The 24873-nt window shown below is 37.8% G+C and overlaps 1 protein-coding gene and 1 non-coding gene across 2 annotated transcripts in view; one reads left to right on the top strand and one right to left on the bottom strand.

Moving 5' to 3' along the window:
- RANBP3L (RAN binding protein 3 like) overlaps nucleotides 1-24873 on the top strand; it is a 284788-nt gene that overhangs the window by 207905 nt on the left and 52010 nt on the right. The window lies entirely within an intron of this gene.
- Nucleotides 12674-12782, bottom strand: LOC112861769 (U6 spliceosomal RNA). The gene has a single exon (XR_003223670.2). It is a non-coding gene; the product is annotated as a U6 spliceosomal RNA (small nuclear RNA).

Genomic DNA, 24873 nt, shown 5'->3' with positions numbered 1-24873 from the left:
TTTTCAAAGTACGAATTCCTTTAGGGAGTAATTTTTTAAAAAGGGATTTCCTTTTAACTAGTTTCTCTCATTCCATTTACTCAGAGAAAAAAAAGAATAATTCTTTAAAAAAAATGTGTGGTTACACATACATACATACATACATATATACATACATACAAATGTATTTTAACCAGATTTGAGACCTATAAGAATCTCAAACTTTAGTGTGTATCAGAACTGGGGAGCCATCAAATTACAGAGTTCCAGGTCTCAGCAATAATAGTAATGCACATTCCTAGACTTCAGCCTAGTTCATTCTCATTCACTAGTAAAACATGACTTTTAGGAGGGCTGTGGCTAGAATTTCTGAAATCTTGTCCACCCGTGGCCTGAATTGGCCCCATTCTGGACTGGAGAGGGGATAAGTGCATCCACAGGTTAATTTAAGTGGCTCAGCTTAGGGCCAAGGAAGCAGCAACAGAGGTACAGAGAAGCAGAATTAAGTACAACAAGATGAGAAGGCAGATGGGGGCTTCCTAGAGGAGACTTCCAAGTGTCTTCAAGGGCTTTGTAGAGAAGTTGCTGTCAACTGGGTATTAATTTTAGCTCATTTTATTTCAAAACACAGGGTTTTACTTGGACTTAATGAGATGTTTTATTCATATTACTCTTATGTACAAAAGTCATCAATAGGCTTATTTTTTTTAAGTTTATTTATTTATTTTGAGAGAGAGAGAAAGAGAGAGAGAGAGAGAGCCCAAGTGAGGAAGGGCAGAGAAAGAGACGGAATCCCAAGCAGGTTCTACACCACCAGTGCAGAGCCAGATGCAGGTCTCGGGCTCACGAACTGCAAGATCATGACCTGAGCCGAGGTCAGACCCTTAACCAACGGACCCACCCACCCAGGCACACCCAATAGGCTTATTGAGATGAAATGAAGAGTGAAGTGAAGAATAAAAGAGAAAGGAGCCAAGTTTTTGTCCAGGAATGAGGCAGGGGCTAGTAGATGGAAAGGGAGGTGAGACCCGATGAAAGAGAGTCTGCCTGGAGCAAGAGAGCGGGAGCCCAGACATGGATCCATGTTGTGACTTCTACCCACCAAGTGAAACAGCATCAGAGAAGGTGGGACACCACCCAGGTCCAACTCACTAACGGTTTATCTGTCAGCCTCCCTGGGTCCCGTCCTTTACAAGGCTCCCCAGGGTAGGCGGGGAGTTCCTGAGGACCTTTCCTAGCCTATGCTCATTACTTTTTCTTTCACTTCATGCTCCTCGCCTGGCATAAGGTCTGAAGCGCAGGGGCTGTTCTGCTCACTGCTATCTCCTTATTTGTTTTTTTCTAAATGCTCAAAGACATAGTTCTTGATGTTTGGAATAAAAGAACATATAAACACCAAATCCAACATCTCAGGATCCCACAGGCAGGAAGAAAAATGTTGTTCCAAGCTACAGGCAGTAAGTTCTAAGAGGGGCAGCTGGAAAAATAGTAAAAAGACCATGGTCTTCTGGTAAGTTTTATTTTTCTTATTTCTGGTATAAGCACACTTATTTCGATAAAAACTGAATCCTGGTAACTGTAGGTAAATAATATGAAGGCACATACAAACTTAAAGGGACAAAAGTTGGGGCACCTGGGTGCCTCAGTCAATTGAGTGCCAGACTCTTGATTTCAGCTCAGGTCATAATCTCAAGGTTGTGGGTTCAAGCCCTACATCAGGCTCTGCACTGAAAACATGAAGCCTGCTTGGAATTCCCTCTCTCTCTTTCTCTCTCACAATAAATAAATAAACATTAAAAAAAATAAAGGGACAAAAGTTGTCATATATGTATATGTAATACATAATATGTAACATACATATGTAATATATGTTAAGGTAAAGGCAAAAGAGAATAGCAAATCATTTCATTAGAATGTTTTCATGTCTTTGAATTTGGAAAAGCTGAAAATCAAAATAATACTTGAAAAGTGAACTTCATAAAACAAAAGACAGAAAACAATGACTCATTCAAATACCTCATCCTCAGAGATTATTTATAACTGAGGATATTGACATTACCCCTCCTAGAATGGATTTATAAGCCATCTTTGAGAAGTTGTGTGGGAAAGCTTTCCCAATGAAACGAGAATTTATTTGGTCAAATATATTTGAGTAGCCCCCTTTCTTCAGCACTAGAAATCCATTAATTTTTAAAAATTTGCTCATGTATCTCTGTATTTCTTGGTTCTGGTTAGGAGCCAGAGAAAGATGGCAAAGAAGAGACAGTCCCATCTGAAGCAGAGGATGATGGGTGTGTCAAACTGTGTAAAATTGCATGCTTCACCCAACAGTATTTCTTAATTTATTATTTAGAATCCGTTTCATTGAATTTTGCAATATTATGCAGACTTGCCCTTAATCTTATTAAAACAAGACAAAGGCAAATATGTTTATTTTTCAAGGACAAGAAAAGATCTGGAGAAAGTATACTTAAAGATTTTAAAGATATGATGAAAAAGCCTTAACTGGAACCGGGAATCAAAATTCAGCAAGTGATGCTAAGACATGAACATATATATTTAGTATTTTTAAAAAAGGTGAAAAGAACTTAATATTGTAAAACTTATTCTTTCCAGTAGAATCAACGATGTTGCATGAGGGTTCCTTCATAGATTTGGTATTGTTTTAACATACAAAGTAGCCAAAATCTAAGGGTTGTCTTAAACTTCTGGAACTCTGTACATTTCCATTTCTTCTTTTGGGAGAATTTGACCCTGGTTCAACCAGAAATGCTTCAAACTTGAGTCCAATAGCTTGCTGCACCTGGCGAGCCCCTGGTGAGATTCACAAGCATGATCGTGTGTGGATCCCTTGAAGCTTCATCAGTTTGAAACATTTGATGGAGGGCTTAAAAAGTTCTTGTGTCATTTAAGAGCGTAGGAGAAACAGGTCCCCCCTGGACCACTTAATCCATTAACTGAAGACCACAACTCATCACAGATACCCTAAGCAGTCAGAAGTTCTGGCTAGAGGATTAAATTTTGACTTCTTAGTTCATAGCATATGATTTCTCTCTCTCTCTCTCTCTCTGATATATATGTATATATGTATTATATATGCATAATATATACATATATAAAATACATACATATATACATATGATACAAATGACATACATATTTGGATTGCCGTAAGGTTTTTTATTCTTAATATATGTGATCACTATAAAGTACTATAGAACTGCCCGTTTTATTTTACTGAGTAACTACATATTTCTTTATTTAGTTTTAATTCCAGTTCTAGATGTTATATATCTATCTTCTGTAGCCACAGTGTTTGAAAGTTGAGGAAGAGTTTATTTGACAAAAATTCTAGTTCCAAATTATGTCTTTTCCTAACGACTTATTAAAAAAAAAGCCTTATTTTGCAAAATTGAAATTAATCCTAAAACAATAAAAATTGACTTGTTTACTTGTTATTAAACTTTAAGAGTTCCTTGTTATATTCTGGATACAAGTCCTTTATTAGATATTTTCTCCCAGTATGTAGTTTGTCTTTTTATTTTCTTAACAGTGTCTTTTGAGGAGCAGATGTTTTTAATTTTGACAGAATTCATTATATCACATTTTTCTTTTATGACTCATGTCTATGACCATATCATATATCATTTATTAATGGCTCATGCCTATAAACCACTCATATGCTATCTATGAAATCTGTATCTAATCCAGGTCACAAAGATTTTTCCCTATATGTTCCTCCATAAGTTTTAAAGTTTTGAGTTTTACATGTAGGTCTATGATCCGTTTTGAGTTCATGTTTGTATATGATGGAAGGTATAGATAAATCCAAAGTTCAATTTTTTTGCCCATGGATTTTCAAATGTCCCAGTACCATTTGTTGAAAAGATTATCCTTTCCCCCACTAAATTGCCTTTGTACATTTGTCAAGAATCAGTTGTATATATGTGTGTTCACCTATTTGGGGGCTCTTTATTCTTTTCCATTGATCTATTTGTCTATCTTGATGCCAATATCTCAGTGTCTTGATTAATATAGTTTTATAATAAGTCTTGATGCAAGTAGTGTTAGTCCTCTAATTTTGTTCTTCATTGTCGAAGTTATTTGGGCTAGTCTAGATCCTATGCATTTCCATGTACATTTTAGAATCAGTTGATCAATTTTTATTTAAAAGTCTGCTAAAATTTTGATTGGGATTGTGTTCAATCTATTAGATCAATTCAGAGAGAACTGACATCTTAACAATATTGAGTCTTCTAACCCATGAACCCAGTAATATATCTCTATTAATATCGGCCTTCAATTTTTTTAAGCAAATTGTTTTTAGTTTTCAGATTTAAGTTTTTCACATATTTTGTCAGATTGACCCCTGAATATTTCATATTTCTTGATGCTATTATAAATGGTATTGTTGTCTTATTTCTGTTTCTGATTGTTTTTTGCTGCTATATAAGAATACGATTTAATTTATCAATTTTATATTCTGCCACCTTGCTAAACTCACTTATTCATTTGGTTTATTTTGTAAATCCATTAAGATTTTCCATTTAAATGATGATGTCATCTGAGAAAAAATATTTCTATCTTTTCAATCTGGATGGATTTTGCTTGCCTTATTGCACTGACTAGAAAATCCAATACAATATTGAATAGAACTGGTAAGAGTGGATATCCTTTTCTTATTCATGATCTTAGAGAGATTCATTGATTTTTTTACCAGTAAGTATGATGTTAGTTGTAGGTTTTTTATTGATGCCCTTTATAGGGTTCAGGAAGTTCTTTTTATTTCTAATTTACTAAGAAGTTTTTAATCAGTATAAATGAAAGTTGGATTTTATAAAATGCTTTTTATGGGTATGTTGGGATGCTCACATGGTTTTTCTTCTTTGTTTAATATAGTGAATTACATTAATTGCTTTTCAAATAATAAAACAACTTTGTTTCTCTGGGATAAATCCAACCGGATCATGATGTATTATCCTTCTTACATATTTTTGGATTTGATCTACAATTTTTTTACTTAGAATTTTGGCATTTATTTTCATGAGAAATATTAATCTGTCATTTTCTTTTCTTGTAATATCTTTGGTTTTGGAATCAAGGTACTGCTGGCTTCATAGAATGAGTTGGGAAATAGTCCTTCCTACGTAAATTTCTGGAAAAGTTTTTATCTACTTGCTATCATTTCTCCCTTTAACGTATGGTAAAATTCACCAACAAAGCCTTATAAGATTTTTTTTTTTATGTGTGAAAGGTGCTTAACTTCAATTTTAATTTATTTAATAGATATAGGGCTATTCAGGTTATTTATTTCTTCTTAATTGAGCTTAGTGGTTTGTGTTTTTCAAGAAATTTGCCAATTACCTGTAAGTTATTAAAGATTTTGGCATAAAATTGTTCATAGTATTTCCCTATTATCCTTTCAATATCCATCTATTTGTATTGATGTCACCTTTCTCATTACTGACATTGGTAGTTTATATTTTCTTTATTTCCTGATCAGTGTGCCAAGGGTTAATAAACATTATTAATTTTTCTCAAAGAAAAAAACAGCTTTTGGTTTCACTGATTTTTCTCTTTTGTTTTGTCTTCTATGGTTTCTTAATTTCTTTTCTGATTTTTGTTATTTATTTCCTTCTATTTACTCAGGGTTTCACTCTCTATTTAAAAATCAAAGGGGCGCCTGGGTGGCTCAGTCGGTTGAGTGTCCGACTTCGGCTCAGGTCATGATCTCACGGTCCGTGAGTTCGAGCCCTGCCTCAGGCTCTGTGCTGACAGTTCGGAGCCCGGAGCCTGTTTCAGATTCTGTGTCTCTCTCTATCTCTGATCCTCCCCTGTTCATGCTCTGTCTCTCTCTGTCTCAAAAATAAACATTAAAAAAAATTTTTTTTTTTTTTAAATTTTTTTTTTTTCAACGTTTATTTATTTTTGAGACAGAGAGAGACAGAGCATGAACGGGGGAGGGGCAGAGAGAGAGGGAGACACAGAATCGGAAACCGGCTCCAGGCTCCGAGCCATCAGCCCAGAGCCTGACGCGGGGCTCGAACTCACGGACCGCGACATCGTGACCTGGCTGAAGTCGGACGCTTAACCGACTGCGCCACCCAGGCGCCCCCAAAAAATTTTTTTTAAATAATAAAATAAAAATCATAACTTTAGGTGGACTTAGAGGTCATTCATTTGAGACTTTCTTCCTTTCTAATGTAGACATTTGCTGCTATGAATTTTCCCCAACATATTGATTTAGTGGCATTCCACAATTTTTGAAGTGTTGTGTTTTCATTTGCATTTAGTTCAAAATACATTCTAATTTCCTTTTGGTTTCTCTAGGGCCATAGGTTATGTACAAGTTTGTTTCTTAGTTTCCAAATACTTGAAAATTTTTTAGATATCTTTATGTTAATGATTTCTAATTTATTTCCTTTGTGGTTACAGAAATACTTTGTATAAGTTGAATAATTTTAAATATATGCATATTTATTTGATGCTCACAATATGATCTTTCTTGGTAAATGTTCTATGTACTCTTGAATGGAATATGTTCTGGGTTGTTGAATTCTGTAAATGAATCAGGTCAAATTGTGTGATAGTGTTGCTTAGGTCCTCTATATCCTTACTGATTTCTGTTTACTTATTTTATTAACTATTGAGAGAGAGGTATTGAAATCTCTGACTATAATTGTCTATTTATCCTTGAGATTCTATCAGTTTTTTCTTCATATATTTTGAAGATCTATAATTATGTGCATAAATATTTAAGATTATTATGTTGTCTTTGTGAACTGACCCCTTTAACATTATGAAAGGCTCTTCTTTATTCCTGGTAATAGTTTTTTATCTGAAATGTAATTTGATAGTAATATCACCACTCAAGCTTGCTTGCTTGCTTTTTTTTTCTTTCAGTTTATTTATTTATTTTGAGAGAGAGAGAACATGAGCACGAGTAGAGGAGAGGCAGAGAGAGAGGGAGAGAGAATCCCAAGGAGGCTCCACACAGTCAGTGCAGTGCCTGACATGGGGCTCGATCTCAGGAACCATGAAATCATGACCTGAACCTAAATCCAGTTGGAAGCTTAACCAACCGAGCCACCCAGGCACCCTTCAAGCTGTCTTTTGATTAATGTTAGCATGGTATACCCGTTATATTGTTTTACTTTTAATTTGTTTGTGTATTTACATTTAAAGTGGGTCAGTTGGAAGCAGCAGAGAGTTAGTATTACTTTTTAATTTAATCTACAATCTCTGACAGGGTATTAGACCATTTATATTTAGTGTGATCATTGATATGATTAGGTTCAAATCTATCATCTTGCTAGTTTTTCCTCTGTGTCCCATCTGGTCTTTGTTGTCTTTCATTTTTTTCTGCCTTCTTTTGCATTGAGCATTGTTTTTACTGTTTGTTTTACTTTTATTTTTTTTTTTAATTTTTAAAAAAAATTTTTATTTTATTTTTTTTAACGTTTATTTATATTTGAGACAGAGAGAGACAGAGCATGAACAGGGGAGGGGCAGAGAGAGAGGGAGACACAGAATCTGAAACAGGCTCCAGGCTCTGAGCTGTCAGCACAGAGCCCGACGCGGGGCTCGAACTCACGGACGTGAGATCATGACCTGAGCCGAAGTCGGATGCTTAACCGACCAAGCCACCCAGGTGCCCCTTGTTTTACTTTTAAATAGGCTATATATTTTAGATTTAGATTCGCATCAAAATTGAGTGGAAGGTAAAGAGATATCTTATATACCCCTGCCCCCACACATGCACAGCCTCTCTAACTATCAACGTCCTGCACCAGGGTGATATATTTTTTAAAGTTGATGAACCTATATGGATACATCATTATCACCCAAGATCAATAGTTTACATTAGGCTTTACTCTTGTTGTAAATTCTATGGGTTTTGACAAGTATATAATGACAAGTATCAACCATTATAGTTTCATACAGAATAGTTTCACTATCCTAAAAATCCTCTGTGTTCCACCTATTCATCCCTTTTTCCCTTTAACCCATGTGGCAACAAGTGATTCTTTTACTGCCCCCAGAGTTTTGCCTTTTCCAGAATGTCATCATAGTATGTGGTCTTTTCAAATTGGCTTTTTTCACTTAGTAATATGCATTTAGGTTTCTTCCATGTCATGGCTTGATAGCTCATTTTAAAAACACCAAATAATATTCCATTGGTTAGATGTACCACAGTTTATTTATCCATTCACCTACTGGAAAAACATCTTGGTTGCTTCCAAGTGTTGGAAATTATGAATAAATTTTCAATAAACACCTTTGTGTAGGTTTTTGTGTGGATATAATTTGCAACTCCTTTGGGTAAATATCTGGGAGTGAAATTGCTAGAACATATGGTAAAAATATGTTTAGTTTTGTAATCAACTGCCAAACTGTCTTCCAAAGTGACTGTACCACTTTGTATTTCCCCCAGCAGTGAATGAGATTTCCTGGTACTCCACATCTTCATCAGCATTTTGTGTTGTCAGTGTTTTAGTTTGGCCATTCAATAGGTATGAGTGGTATCTCATTATTCTAATTTACAATTCTGTTTAACAATTTTGATGTTGAACATCTTTCCATACATTTTCTTGTCATCTGTACATCTTCTTTGATGAGGTGTCTGTTCAGGTTTTTGTCAATTTTCAAATCATATTGGTCATTTTATTATTGTTGAGTTTTTAAAAGTTATTTGTATATTCTGGATAACAACTGTCTTTTATCAGATATGTCTTAGGCAAATATTTTCTCCCAGTCTTCAACTTGTTTACTCATTCTCTCAAAGTATTTTTTAAATTATAATCCTTTGTTGTCTTTTTAGCTCTTTTTGTTTTCTTGTTTCAAGGGTTTAAGTTACACCTTTCACTTATCACAGCTTACCTTGAAGTACATTGTAGCACTTTACGCATAGTCTAAGAATCTTAGAACAGCATACTTTTATTTCTTCCCTTTTGATCTTTGTGTTATTGCTGCCACAGATTTTATTTTTGCAAATGCTATAAATCTCACACACCATTGTTAATATTTTTGTTTAAACAGTTGTCCTCTAAATGTATTTAAATAATAAGAAAACATCTTATATACTTACCTATGTAGTTACCATTTCCAGTGATATTCATTCCTTTGTATAGATCAACATTTCTAACTGATATAATTTTCCTTTTGCCTGAAGGACCTCCTTTAGCATTTCTTATAGTGAGGGTCTTATAGTGATTAGGTTTTTTTCAGCTTTTTGTGTATAAAAAAATTACTTATTTTGCCTTCATATTTGAAAGATATTTTTGCTTGGAGTAGAAGTCTGGATTGACAGTACTGTTCTTTCCATACTTTCGAAGATCTTGCTCTACTGTCCTCACTTGCATTGCTTCTAATCTGGAATCTGCTCCTAACCTTAGTTTTCTTGTGCTGTATATCACATGTGTTAGACACATGTTTTCACTAACTGCTTTTAAATTTTTTTTATCATTGGTTTTGAACAAATCGATGTGACTTGGTGTAGTTTTCTTTATCTTTCTTGTACTTGAATTTATGGGCTTATCATTTTCATCAAACTGGGAAAAATTTTGGCTATTATTTAAAAAAAATTTTTTCCTGCCTTCTCAACTCTCTTATCTCTTTTGGTGACTCAAATTACACATATATTAGTTCACTTGAGGTTGCCTAACAGCTCACTGATGCTCTGTTCATTTTTTAAAAATCTCTTTTCTCTATATATCACATTATTATTTATTTAATTATTTTTTTCATTTTATTTACTTTAGAGATAGAGTGAGCAAGAGTTAGGGAGGCGGCAGAGGGAGAAAGAGAGAGAATCTTAAGCAGGCTCCCACCCTCAGCATAGAGCCTGTTGTGGGGCTTGAACCCATGACCCTGGGATCATGACCTGAGCTGAAAATGAGTCTATTTTTTATATCTTTCACGTCTCTATTTAACTTTTTGAACACGAGGAATATACTTATAATCACAGTTTTAATATTTTTTGTCTTCTAATTCTAACATTTATTTTGTTCTGAGTTTATTTTGATTATTTCCCTTACTATGGGTTGTATTTTCCCTCATCCCTAGTAATAAGTTGCATACCTGGTAATTTTTTTTTTCAATATATGAAATTTATTGTCAGATTGGTTTCCAAGTGCTCATCCCAAAAGGTGCCCTCCTCAATACCCATCACTCACCCTCCCCTCCCTCCCACCCCCCATCAACCCTCAGTTTGTTCTCAGTTTTTAAGAGTCTCTTGTGCTTTGGCTCTCTCTCCCACTCTAACCTCTTTTTTTTTTTTTCCTTCCCCTCCCCCATGGGTTCCTGTTAAGTTTCTCCGGATCCACATAAGAGTGAGAACATATGGTATCTGTCTTTCTCTGTATGGCTTATTTCACTTAGCATCACACTCTCCAGTTCCATCCACGTTGCTACAAAGGGCCATATTTCATTCTTTCTCATTGCCACGTAGTACTCCATTGTGTATATAAACCACAATTACTTTATCCATTCATCAGTTGATGGACATTTAGGCTCTTTCCATAATTTGGCTATTGTTGAAAGTGCTGCTATAAACATTGGGGTACAAGTGCCCCTATGCATCAGTACTCCTGTATCCCTTGGGTAAATTCCTAGCAGTGCTATTGCTGGGTCATAGGGTAGGTCTATTTTTAATTTTCTGAGGAACCTCCACACTGCTTTCCAGAGCGGCTGCACCAATTTGCATTCCCACCAACAGTGCAAGAGGGTTCCCGTTTCTCCACATCCTCTCCAGCATCTATAGTCTCCTGATTTGTTCATTTTGGCCACTCTGACTGGCGTGAGGTGATATCTGAGTGTGGTTTTGATTTGTATTTCCCTGATGAGGAGCGACGTTGAGCATCTTTTCATGTGCCTGTTGGCCATCCGGATGTTTTCTTTAGAGAAGTGTCTATTCATGTTTTCTGCCCATTTCTTCACTGGGTTATTTGTTTTTTGGGTGTGGAGTTTGGTGAGCTCTTTATAGATTTTGGATACTAGCCCTTTGTCTGATATGTCATTTGCAAATATCTTTTCCCATTCCCATTCCTTTTAGTTTTGTTGATTGTTTCCTTTGCTGTGCAGAAGCTTTTTATCTTCATGAGGTCCCAGTAGTTCATTTTTGCTTTGAATTCCCTTGCATTTGGGGATGTGTCAAGTAAGAGATTGCTTCGGCTGAGGTCAGAGAGGTCTTTTCCTGCTTTCTCCTCTAGGGTTTTGATGGTTTCCTGTCTCACATTCAGGTCCTTTATCCATTTTGAGTTTATTTTTATGAATGGTGTAAGAAGGTGGTCTAGTTTCAACCTTCTGCATGTTGCTGTCCAGTTCTCCCAGCACCATTTGTTAAAGACACTTTTTTCCATTGAATGTTCTTTCCTGTTTTGTCAAAGATTAGTTGGCCATACGTTTGTGGGTCTAGTTCTGGGGATTCTATTCTATTCCATTGGTCTATATGTCTGTTTTTGTGCCAATACCATGCTGTCTTGATGATGACAGCTTTGTAGTAGAGGCTAAAGTCTGGGATTGTGATGCCTCCTGCTTTGGTCTTCTTCTTCAAAATTACTTTGGCTATTCAGGGTCTTTTGTGGTTCCATATGAATTTTAGGATTGTTTGTTCTAGCTTCGAGAAGAATGCTGGTGCCATTTTGATTGGGATTGCATTGAATGTGTAGATAGCTTTGGGTAGTATTGACATTTTGACAATATTTATTCTTCCAATCCATGAGCACGGAATGTTTTTCCATTTCTTTATATCTTCTTCAATTTCCTTCATAAACTTTCTATAGTTTTCAGCATACAGATCTTTTACATCTTTGGTTAGATTTATCCCTAGGTATTTTATGCTTCTTGGTGCAATTGTGAATGGGATCAGTTTCTTTATTTGTCTTTCTGTTGCTTCATTATTAATGTATAAGAATGCGACTGATTTCTGTACATTGATTTTGTATCCTGCAACTTTGTTAAATTCATGTATCAGTTCTAGCAGACTTTTGGTGGAGTCTATCGGATTTTCCATGTATAATATCATGTCATCTGCAAAAAGCGAAAGCTTGACTTCATCTTTGCCAATTTTGATATCTTTGATTTCCTTTTGTTGTCTGATTGCTGATGCTAGCACTTCCAACACTATGTTAAACAACAGTGGTGAGAGTGGACACTAATTTTTTTTTTTAAGTTTATATATTTACTGAGAGAGAGAGAGCAAGTGTGATTGGGGAAGGGTCAGAGAGGGGGGAGACAGAGAAGCCCAAGCAGGCTTTGCACTGTCAGTGCAGAGCCCCATGCAGGGCTCTATCCCACGAACTGTGAGATCATGACCTGAGCTCAGATCAAGAGTCAAATGCTTACCTGACTGAGTGACCCAGGTACTCCCCTGGTAATTTTTTATTAGATGCCAGTCATTGTGAGTTTTACCTTGATATGTGCTCTACATTTCTTTTTTTTTTTTAATATATGAAATTTATTGTCAAATTGGTTTCCATACAACACCCAGTGCTCATCCCAAAAGGTGCCCTCCTCAATACCCATCCCCCACCCTCCCCTCCCTCCCACCCCCCATCAACCCTCAGTTTGTTCTCAGTTTTTAAGAGTCTCTTATGCTTTGGCTCTCTCCCACTCTAACCTCTTTTTTTTTTTTTCCTTCCCCTCCCCCATGGGTTCCTGTTAAGTTTCTCAGGATCCACTTAAGAGTGAAAAAAAATATATGGAACACTTCACAAATTTGCATGTCATCCTTGCACAGGAGCCATGCTAATCTTCTCTGTATCGTTCCAATTTTAGTATATGTGCTGCCGAAGCGTGTGCTCTACATTTCTATAAATATTTTTGTACTTTGTTCCAGGGCGCAGTTACATTTTGTGAAAACAGTTTGAATTTGGGGGATCTTGCTTTTATGATTTATTAAGTAAGATCAGAACGGTCCTCAGTATAGGGCTGATTATTCCCCACTACCAAGATTACACCTTTCTGAGTACTCTACCTACTGCTTTGTGAATCATGAGGTTCCCAGTGTGAATTCTGGGTGCAAACACTATTCTGTCTCTGTATGGGTGCTTGGTACTCTTTCTCTACCTTTCCAGGAGATTCTGTCCCTGGTCTAAGGCAGTTTCCTCAAATGAATTTGCTAGCTAGTACTCAAGTGAAAATTCAAGGGAAACTCTGCAGATCATCAGGTATCTCTGTCTAGAAAGCTCTTTTTCTCTCCAGTATTTTTTCCTGTGACCTCTAGCCATCTTGTTCACTGCACACTTATAGCTCCGCCTCAAGTCAGGGAATCACCCAGGCTCCACCTGTGTTCCCCTTTCTTGCACTACAGCCTGGAATCCCTCGTAAGACAGTATGCTGGGATAATCACAGGACTCACCTCATTTGTCTCCTTTCTTTCAGAAGTTGATATTCTTCATTTCATGATATCCCGTGTCTTGAAAACCATTGTTTCATATATTTTCTTCACTTATTGATTGTTTAATGTGGAAATGTAAATCTGGTCCTGTTACCCCACCTCAGCCAGAAGTGTAATTCAGTTTCCAGCATATTTATCTGGAGAAGAATATACTTCTTCATAGGTACTATTCACTATTAGGAAAGAAAGGGGGGGGGAAGGAAAGAAGGAAGGAAAGAAAGAAAGAAAGAAAGAAAGAAAGAAAGAAAGAAAGAAAGAAAGAAAGAAAGAAAGAAAGAAAACGAAAGAAAACGAAAGAAATAAAGAAAGGAAAACTTGGTTTTAAATAAATCTTATAGAAAGAGATTATTGGGGGGCCCCTGGGTGGCTCAGTCAGTTAAGCATCTGACTTTAGCTCAGGTTGTGCTCTCATGGTTCGTGGGCCCGAGCCCTGTGTCAGGCTCTGTGCTGACAGCTCAGAGCCTAGACCGGCTTCCCATTCTGTGTGTGTGTCTCTCTCTGCCCCTCCCCTGCTCATGCTCTGTCTCTGTCTCAAAAATAAATAAACATTTAACAAAAAGAGAGAGAGATTGTTGGGAGGTAGCAAAATGAGGAAAAAAAGAATAGTGTAGAGTTCTTGATGAAGCTAATTTTTTTCATTTAAATGTCAGTTCCTTATGCTAAGGTATATATTTGCTACTTTTGTGTGTTAAAAAGACTTTCATCTGGTTTTGTTTTTTACCTTGTAAAATTAAAACTTGCTTATCTTCCAACTAAAAAACATACTGGCTTATCAAATTCTAAAGTCTGGAAAGGAGTGGTAAATTTTGGGACTAAAAACAGGTGAACTTCAGATGGCTGGGAAATAATTGATTTTTAAAAACTGTTTATTTATTTTGCACGGACACAGGCAAGCAGGGGAGGGGCAGAGAGCAAGGAAAAGAGAGAATCCCAAGCAGGCTCCACAGTGTCGCACTGTTAGCACAAAGCCCAACAAGATCCTGGCTTGATCTCAAGAACCATGAGATCATGACCTGAGCGGAAATCAAGAGTCAGATGCTTAACCAACTGAGCCACCCAGGTGCCCCTTGATTTCTAAGGTGGCAAATAAAAAACTGTGAGCTCTTTGAATGTTGAGAGCGTATCTTCATTAAACATTTTGTTTCCAGTATCCAGAACATAGCTGCTGCTCAGTATATGCTTATTGAGTGAATGAATGAATGAATGAATGAATGAATTTGATGTCTAACCACATAGTACCTAAGGACTGCTGGTCTGGCTGGCCCAGGAATTTTCCAGTGTAGCCCTCTTCTTAATTGATCTGGTTCATTAAAGTGGAAACAGTGAGACTAATTGGCTTTGACACAGGCTAATTTCCCCAAGTCAGTGATGTGGCTGTCACACACACTGTAAATAAGCTGATACGCAAGGCACCTGAGGCACGGGACCTAATCAGTTGGCAGGATCTTGGACCATGACAACCTAGACAGGGATAGAAGAAACAGTATAGCATTAACTGGTGAATCTGCCAAGATTTGGGAACAAAGACACAAAGAACTGACTGGGAAGATACCTGCCCTATGGAATATAGTCCTGGCTGCTCTCTAGAATCACTTGAGTTGTGTTTTTTTTTTTTTTTCTTTTTAATATTTATTTATTTATTGGGAGAGTGCAAGCGGAGGAGGGACAGGGGGGTGCAGAAGATCTGAAGTGGGCTGTCTGCTGACAGGCCGACAGCAGCGACCCCCGATATGGGGCTAGAACTCACAAACCTCAAGATCATGACTTGAGCCGAAGTCGGATGCTCCACCAACCGAGCCACCCAGGTGCTCCTTTGAGTTGTTTTTATAATATACAGATACTAAACCCTATACCCAGAAATTCAGCCTCAATTACTCTGAAGTGGGGAAGGAAATTTGAATATTTGTAAAGCTCTTCAGGAATTTCATCATATAGCTAGGGTTACAAATTCCTGTGTCAAGCCAAGAAATTAATAATCCCCATCTTTTTACCTTTGTTAGTCTCTCCCATTCAAAAGGTGTCGTATTCTCCAGCAAGATGCTACCAGTAAGAGTTACGCATTAGAAAAATGCCAAGTCCGATGTTAGCAGATGTGAAACTCCCTTTATTCTGGTATTGGTGCCCATTTTCCTTTTCCAAGCCTCTATTTCTGTTCTGCAGGAGGAGAATGTAATTCAGTGTAATTAGGTAAGCATCTGTCTAATTTAGTATATCTGTAATCATATTCAGGTCAAACCATTTCAATCACTATCCAGTTCAAAATCCTTTCTCCAAACTGCCTTTACTCCCTACTCTTACTGAATTTCCAGGGAAGAAATCTCATGCTTGACTTTTGTGAAAGCAGCAGGGAGATGAAGTCAGGGTCAGTGAGCTGACTGGTAACAGACCGGTGGGGCAGACAACTGAAGAGCTGATTCCAACTGCCAGTGTCATCACCCCATCTGGTTGTGGGCATCTTCTTGTTGGCTCCACAATCCCTGAATATTCCTAGCTTTATCCCCAGATTCACTTCTGCTTTATCCCCAGAGTGCTGGTCTACGCTGATCTCTGCTTGTGGGGTTCGTTCATGACTTCCCAACCTTTTTTTTTTTTTTAATGTTTATTTACTTTTGAGATGGAGGGAGACAGTGTGTGAGTGGGGATGGGCAGAAAGAGAGGGAGACACAGAATCTGAAGCAGGCTCCAGGCTCTGAGCTGTCAGCACAGGGCCCGATGCAGGGCTTGAATTCATGAACGGTGAGATCATGACCTGAGCCAAAGTTGGATGCCTAACGAACTGAGCCACCCAGGCACCCCAACTACCCAACCTTTTTAAGGCTCGAGGCAAATGGAGGTCCACATATCTTAAGTCTATATATTTAAAAGTTATAAATCAGATCAATAAATTGCTAAATGAAATACGTTCTATCCTCCTAACTTGAAATATATACTTTGTAAGGACACATCAGAAAAATATATATAAAGCTGAGAGTTAGCAAAATATCACTTGACTACAACTGAGTTTAATTTGTATTGCACACGCCAGAGCATTCTCTTGATGGGATGGCAATGTTTGGATGAGTAATAGTTCAGAAATTAGTATATATTGGTTTCCTGGAATCCAAATTTTTGGCCATCATTTCAAGTAAAGTCACTAATTATGGTGATATAATCAAAATTTTCACATATAACTTGTTTTCTTGTGTTCACTAATGAACACATGGATTAAAAAGTAAAATGTAACTATATCCAAACTATAAAATTTTGGTAAGGTTTTAAGAAAATTTAAAGTAAGTGTAAACAAATAAAATTGTTTTGCCTAGATTGTTAAGTAAGTAAGATTTCTTCTAAAATATTTAAAATCATTGGGACGCCTGGGTGGCTCAGTGGGTTAGGCATCCAACTCTTGGTTTCGGCTCAGGTCATGATCTCGCGGTTTGTGTGTTTGAGCCCCACATAGGCTCCATGCTGACAGTGCAGAGCCTGCTTGGGATTCCCTCCCTCCCTCTCTCTCTGCCCCTCCCCCGCTCACTCTCTTTGTCTCTCTTGCAAAAATAAGTCAACTTAAACAATTTTTTTTAATATTTAAAATTATCTATTAAGATTAAAAGGCAAACTACACAGTACAATGAATATCAATTCATTTTTTCACAAAATTTTATATCAAAGTGATTCATCGACACTATAAATTTCAAAATTTTAATTCTTAGTAAATATTTTTATAGAAACAGAACTATTTGTAATTCTAGCATTGAATGCCCATGAAATTGCCAATATAAAGGAAAGTGATTGCGCTTCATGCCTGTTACACTAGACCTACACTATACATGCACGTAAGGATAATATGAATAATACTGTAGCTAATTCTCAGATACCAGGTTAACTGTTGAAAATCGCGAGCACTGGGTAGTGTATGGAAACCAATTTGACAATAATTATATAAAAAATAATAATAAAAATAAAATAAATAAAAATGGGATGCTTAAAAATAAATAAATAAGCCAGTTATATCTCTTTGGTTTTTCTGGGTAATTGTGACTTAATTGAATGTAGTATTTTCAGGAAACGTGATCCATTAACTGTATATGCTTATATATATATATATATATATATATATATATATATATATATGTATATATATATATGTATGTATTTATTTTATTTTTCATTCAAAAAAAAAAGAAAATAGTGGGCAAATTCATGAGCACCTCTGCAAGTACAAAAAATAAAATAAAGAGAACAAAGAAAACGGACAGTTGGCACCATAAGGGAATTGCTATTTCATTATAAAAGACACTTCTGAATTCACACTATTTGAGAGGAAGGATTTACAAGTTAATTAATTTGGTTTTTTCCTCCCCAAAGTGTTGTCACCAAATGCATGGCTGAAATCCTCCCCATGCTCCCAAGCAGCATCGACACAAGCGCAGTCCACAAAACTCTGGGCTTTGGACACAATTGCCTTTTGTTTAGAGGATCTAATGGAGTGGAGAAGCTTTCCCTGGGGCCTGAATAGTGTCAGTCGGAGAGCAAATATTTAGGGTTTTACGTTGGTCTGTGCCGCCTCTGACCTTGGGTCCTGAGTGGCAGCATGTATTCTTCAGCAAACGCACTTGTTGGTGATCAGCAGAGCCCTGTAAAGATGGGGTCCAGGACAGGGGTCCCTCTTGCCGAGACTAAGCGTGGTCCTGGAACCTTTGCTTCCTGTGTGTCTGGGCAAAGAGGATTTGCGGAGCCAGCTGACCTGTGCTTCCAACCATCTTATTGGACCTCTGGGGCCCTGGGAAGCTTAGACTCCTTATTAGAACCGTCTTGGCTCTGTGGAACACTGGGGGGGTAATTTGTGGCCATTCCTGGCTTGTTCTGCCCTCTTTCTGATCCCACTGCTTGTGTCCAAAGCCCGCTGGTGTCTTCTGCCCGTGCCCTGGCAGCTCTGGACGTGCCCATGGGTTCTGCTGGTACCATCTCTATGTTCAGATGTATCCCTGAACTTCACAGGCTATTCTCTGGGGATCCTCTTTATAGGAAACCATGGCAAGTGCTCCCCTTTCTCAAGAGTGTGAGGATGTGGAAAGAACAAGGCTTCCAACTCTAACACTCCAAGATCTCTTTAAGAAGTCTACCCAGTCTTTCTCTTGTATCACTCTGCGCAACACCCTCTAGCGGCGGAGTGAGGCATCTAGTTCACTTCTGAGTCATTCCATTGTTTTTGTCTCACGCCTGACTGGTCCTCACTGAGCCTACACATCTGTCCTTATGTCTGGTCTCTGACCCAGGAAGGAGTTCATAGCAAGGGGAAGAAAGTAAGACGTGTAGATTGCCATTTTGAAATCATCCCAGGACTGTTCACCAGCTGGCTGTGGTGAACTAGGCTTTATGCCACATTGCAGGTTGGAGAACATCACTTTTTTCATGACTTTAATGACTTCTTTTTGCCCGCGGGTATAACATCAGGTTGACTCCAGGCTGTGAACCTGGAGTTCACAAAGACTTTCAGAAATCTCTGCCGTGTACTGCTAGACAATTCAGGTATCTTAATTTTCTGTCAGTCTTAGTGTCTTTAAACTACAAAATGCTTGCCTCCTTTTAAACTCAAAATGAAGTTTATAAAGTTTGTTTCAAATGAGCTTCAAAGAGGGAAAACCAAGTATTTTTATAAAATAATTTTTAGACAGCTCCCACTTACATACTTAACTCTATTTCATAATACTAATTCCCTTAAATGAAATATTATTTCTTATACCAAGCACAGCTGGCCCTCTGAAATGCATTGTAGATAATTCCACTTGGTATCTGCTATGTAATTTACTGGGTCTGCCAAATGCTGACAAAATAAATCATGTTAGCTGACTCCCAGTGGGGTGCTCTTCTTCAGTTCAGACTGGGCAGCTATCTCCATCTTTCCATCATATCTAGTTAACATCTTCTGTGCTTTGTGCATTTGTAAACAGTATTTTATTTAGAACTTTATAAATCATAAGAATGATGTAATTTTAAACATTGCAGTTCACAGCCATAATAACAGAGTCGGGAAAAAGAGAAAGAAAAATATCTGTTTTTGTTTGTTTGTTGGCTTGTTGATTTGCTTATTGGTTTGTGTTTTGGGGGTTTTTTGAGGGCGAGAGTGGAGAAGGTTTCTAATGAAGCTCTCGCATGCATCTGGAAAATTCTTACAGATGAAATGTTGGCTGTTTCTCAGCCATGGAGCTGAAAAAGGTTTCCTTGCACTGAGAGAAAATGGCAATGCGAGGAAAGTCAAGGAATAATGAAACCCTACTTCTTTTCTGTTTGATGTTATGCAGGTTTTAAAAACATGTTACAAAGAAAGATCCTGCCAGGAGTTCTGGGATCTTATGTTGATATAAATTTTAGCAATATGGCTCAGATGAGACCTTGAGAGTGATTTCATGAATTCATTCTTCCAATGAAACTCATTGCCATCTAGGGTGTGCCAGGCTCTGTGCTCCATTCTTGGGACCCAAAGTTGAACTAGACATGTTCCCTGTCCACACAACGTCTTGATGTTCTCTTGTTGAGACCCCTGCATTCCACAGGCCTCAAATTAGGTAACTCAAATTTATCAATTTGTCCAAGAATGGTCATTCTATAGAGAGTTGACTCATCCTAAACAAACCAGAACAGTATGTATATATTCATGGTAAGAAATATATATATTCTAGTCAGTACTTGCCATGTATAAAAAGATGCTGACATCTAAACATCTAATTGGCTTGTGCCCAGCATTGAGCTAGGTACAGTTATCTCATTTAATGCAAACTGCATATTAATCATATAAGATCGGTGTTATTGTACTCATTTTGTATGATGCAGAACTGGAAGCTAGAAGATGGGAAGTTGCTCAAGGTCATACGGTTAGCACAGGGTGAAGCCCAGATTCCAGCAGGCCTGCCTGATTTCAGAGACCTTCCAATGTTATGATCTTGATCTCATTTAATGGTATAAAAGCCTGTCTTTGGTTCTTAGGTCAGTAGCACTTTATTCTTTCTATTTATTATGGATGTCAATCACTTAATGAATCTATGTTTCCCAAATGAATATTTTTTTTAATTTTTTTTCAACGTTTATTTATTTTTGGGACAGAGAGAGACAGAGCATGAATGGGGGAGGGTCAGAGAGAGAGGGAGACACAGAATCTGAAACAGGCTCCAGACTCTGAGCTGTCAGCACAGAGCCCGACGCGGGGCTCGAACTCACAGACCGTGAGATCATGACCTGAGCCGAAGTCGGATGCTTAACCAACTGAGCCACCCAGGCACCCCCCAAATAAATATTTTTAAAAATTGGCTGCAATGTTTTCCATTTTGTTTCTTAACCATGAATGGAGAAGAAATTTTCCCAGTTTGGGGAACCATCTGCTAGGATCTAAACATGACACAAGTTGATTATTTCATCGTGGTCTCATTGAGAAAAAAGAAAGAAACCATAACACTTCTCTTTCTTCCCTTCCTCCATCTTTCCCTCTCTTTTTTCTTATCATCTCCTTTCCTTTCTGCCCTTTATTCCTATTTAAAAGTACCATATATTCAGCCCAATTCACTCATATCTTAGTGGGAAGAAACATATGTGTATGGAGAATTATCAGGAAATACACATTATACAATAAGAGAAATATAGCCAAAATATAGGTCCAGCCTAGAAGAGAGTATGGTTAACTCTATCCTGAAGACGGTGGGGCCACGGAATCTTTCACCCAGAAGATGCTTGATGTTGATGCTTGAAAAATGAAGAGGCAAGAGGAAGAGCAGCTCAGGGAGAGAGCACAGAGTATGAAAAGCCCTGATGTGTCTTTGTTGGCTACAGATTCCTGTACCAGTGACTAGTCAGTGCAATATTAAGAAGAGGAAGGGAGATGCAGAAAGGTGGAGCCGAGCAAGTATTGTGTTGATATTGGCAAAGTGTGGTTTCCAAAGACAAGTGTCCTGCTGCTCCGAGCATTGTTAGAGTGGAAGGTGAGGCAGCTGCAGGGATGGCACCGAGCCAGTCAGTGTTGATGGAATGACTTCTCTCTCTCCTGGAAATTATGATGCTAAATACTTCATTTTTTTTAATGTTTATTTTTTTTGACAGAGAGAAAGAGAGAGTGTGTGTGCGTGTGCAACTGGGGAAGGGACAGAGAGAGAGGGAGACAGAGGATCCGAAGGGGGCTCTGTGCTGACAGCAGAGAGCCCGATGTGGGGGCTCCAACTCATGAACCACAAGATCATGACCGGAGCTGAAGTCAGATGCTGAACCGACTGAGCCACCCAGGCGGTTTTTCTCAGTACTTTTCCTGTTTGTTGTAAAAGCCATGTGACATGATACAAATTATTTTCTTGGAAATCTTTAATGCAAGGAGAGTGGGGTCTATGTGATGATTTAGACCAACCCGTAATGACAGGGATGAGGCCCGCCTCTCCTGAAGCACATAGCTGCACAATGTCAGAATTCTGTCAACATCAAGGAGGGAGGAAATCGCTGCTGGGCAGGCATTCAACTATGTCTGCTGCAGAGCGAATGAAAAATGAAAGGGCAAGGTGATTGACTTTGCAGTTAAGTACAGATACTTAATTGGTACTCCTGTACTAATGAAGAAGGAGCATTGCATATTTTCTCTCTTTGTTAGTACCATCCACATCATTATAGGTCATGTATAATGGTCTGTAGAGAAGTTTTGTTAGTTTTTGTTTTGTTTTGTCACATCTTTATCATTTTCAAAACAGTGCTTTATAAAAGTGCTTTGAAATATCTATCCATCATCTGCAAGGTGCAGGAGATTTTAAATTGGCCTTGATTCATTCGATATCGGAATACGTATAGAAGGCAAAGGATTTGTTTTCTTGTGAAAGTAGTCTTTTCTAAAATCAAAGATGGTAAATGAAAATGTTTCTTCTGGAACAAAAAAATAGAAGCCATCAGAGATCCTGGATGATCTCAGGGAAAGCCACCTACCTAGTCTGGACCTCTTGATCATCACTGGACTATTATAAAAGAAAAAATTCTATCTTCTTTGAGGTACTGCATTTTAGAGTCTATTTATTATTATTTAAAAATTTTTTTAATTTTTTTTTTTGAGAGACAGAGAGACAGAGCACAAGTGAGGGAGGGGCAGAGAGAGAGTGGGAGACGCGGAATCCAAAGCAGGCTCCAGGTCTGAGCTGTCAGCACAGAGCACTACGTGGGGCTCGAACTCACAAACCGTGAGATCATGACCTGAGCCGAAGTCAGAGGTTTAACTGACTGAGCCACCCAGGCGCCTTAGACGCTAGTTATTACAACAGTCTATCCTAACTAACACACTCATTACCTTTTTTGAAGAGGGACCAAATCTTCCAGTTTTGTCACAAGAACCTGAAATTTAGAATTTTGTATAAAATCTACAGGTCTCTCTTTTTTATTAAAGGTTGCTTGTTAATTCAATATTATTTGAAGCCCCGTTTAGGGAAAAACCACATGTCCACATATCACCACTGCCTCTTTGGCATGGTTTCTTGCCTCCAACACTTCTTGGCTTTATGACTGGCTGCTTGTGTGTTTTGACTCTACCACAGATGCAACAATATTTGCAGGGAGGCAGAGACGGGGTCCCTGGCCAATATTTGAAAAGAGAGGATGAATGGTAGGTTGTGGACTCTCTATGTCCCTTATTTGGTACTTTATAAAGAAATTAATTTATCAGGTGAAAGTACTACAGAACATCCAGCTCCTCAAATCAAGGATGTAGTGGTAGATGATGGCAAACGGAAGGACAGCCTACAGCGGACTGCCGAGGGGATTAGATGGGTTAACATGTGTAAGGACTTAAAACAGTGCTGGAAAACAGTAAACACACACTTAACACTGGGTGTTAGTGTTACACAACTTGCCCAAGGTCACAGCTAGTCAGCTGAGGAGTATACATGGACCTCCTAAACAGACTTTTCATGTTTCAACTTGTTCAAAATTTTTGTCATTTTGCTCTGTGTTCTCAAAATTTCCATTACTTTATCTTCTATATGACTAATTCTATCTTTAATCAGGTTCATTATTTAGTTCACTTTTTAATTGAGGTGTGGGGTTTTTTGGGCAATCATATTTTTAATTACCAATAATTTTTCTAGTGTCCTGGCAACTCAGTTTGTGATGGCAACCTGTTCATATATTATGGACGTAATATCCTTTCTGTTCTAAGGACACTAACAAATTATTTTTTTAAGTTCTCTTTCATTTCCTGCATTATTTCTATTTCGTTTTTCTTTTTTTTTTTAATTTTTTTTTTCAACGTTTATTTATTTTTGGGACAGAGAGAGACAGAGCATGAACGGGGGAGGGGCAGAGAGAGAGGGAGACACAGATTCGGAAACAGGCTCCAGGCTCTGAGCCATCAGCCCAGAGCCTGATGCGGGGCTCGAACTCACAGACCGCGAGATCGTGACCTGGCTGAAGTCGGATGCTTAACCGACTGCGCCACCCAGGCGCCCCTATTTCGTTTTTCCAAGGTCATCTATTCTGTTTGCTCATCTGGTCCTTTTCCTTACTTGTATTGGTTTTCCTCAAATATCTAATGATCTTACATTGGTCATTCACATTTATGAGTGAAGGTTTAGGTTGACTTGTATGGAGACTTAGCATGATTTTCCTCTGTAGGTGTGTGAGTCTTCTTTCCCCAGCAGACTTCTCCTAGGGGTTGACTGCATGCTTTGTATAAGTGCCTGGTTGTATTGACAGTCTTTTGGGTTCATGGATATAAAGCAGACAGGCAGCCTGAAGATATCCTCCAATTACCACAAAGCAGGACTTTGGCTATGGAAGGCTTCAGTACATTTCTTTCCAGTCTCTTTCTGGGTGGAAGGGGAAAGGGGACGGTCTCAGGTTACTTTCAGCTCTACTTCTCTTTCTGGGCCCTGTTTAAAAGACTTTTCCAAGCAGATAACCTACCTTCTTAAATTATCAGGATTTATCCTGTGGATAAACATTACTCTTCCACATGCAGTTTTCTCGTTAATACATGCTCGTTGTCTGTGTTACGCATCTTTATTGATGCCAAATTTCTCTTACTATGGTTTATTCCACTCTATTGTTCAGATTCCACCCCCCCCCTTTTTAAATCTTCTTAGAAGTCCTCATAATTTTTCATCCAACGATGGCATGTACATAAAGGTGACACTTTAATGAGCATCACCTATATTTTTTACTTACCCCTTTGTATGACTTTTCATATTTTCTGAATGGATTTTGAAGTGTGTGCTCAGCTTGTTATTTTAATTAGTCTTTTTTTTGTAAGTAAGTTTAAAAGTTCCTTTCTCTATTGTCTTCTTTAAATGTTTTTTAGGATTGATTATCTACATGGGCTTACTTTGGAAAGCTGACAGTGAAGAAGTGTATGTTTGCTGACAGCTGATGTATGTAATATACAAGAAAACATACCAGGAGTTTTATTTAATTGTACCAATAACACTTAAGTCTAGGTAGACTGCAGAGTTCCTGGGAGAGCTTCAAGCTCCCTGAATTGAGAAACAATTTAAAAGATCAGAAGTAGA

Source organism: Puma concolor, chromosome A1 (assembly GCF_028749965.1).
Source record: "Puma concolor isolate L17-30 chromosome A1, mPumCon1.1.hap2, whole genome shotgun sequence".
Lineage (NCBI taxonomy): Eukaryota > Metazoa > Chordata > Mammalia > Carnivora > Felidae > Puma > Puma concolor.
The sequence above is the reverse complement of the archived record's forward strand: the minus strand, read 5'-3'. Positions and strand labels throughout refer to the sequence as shown.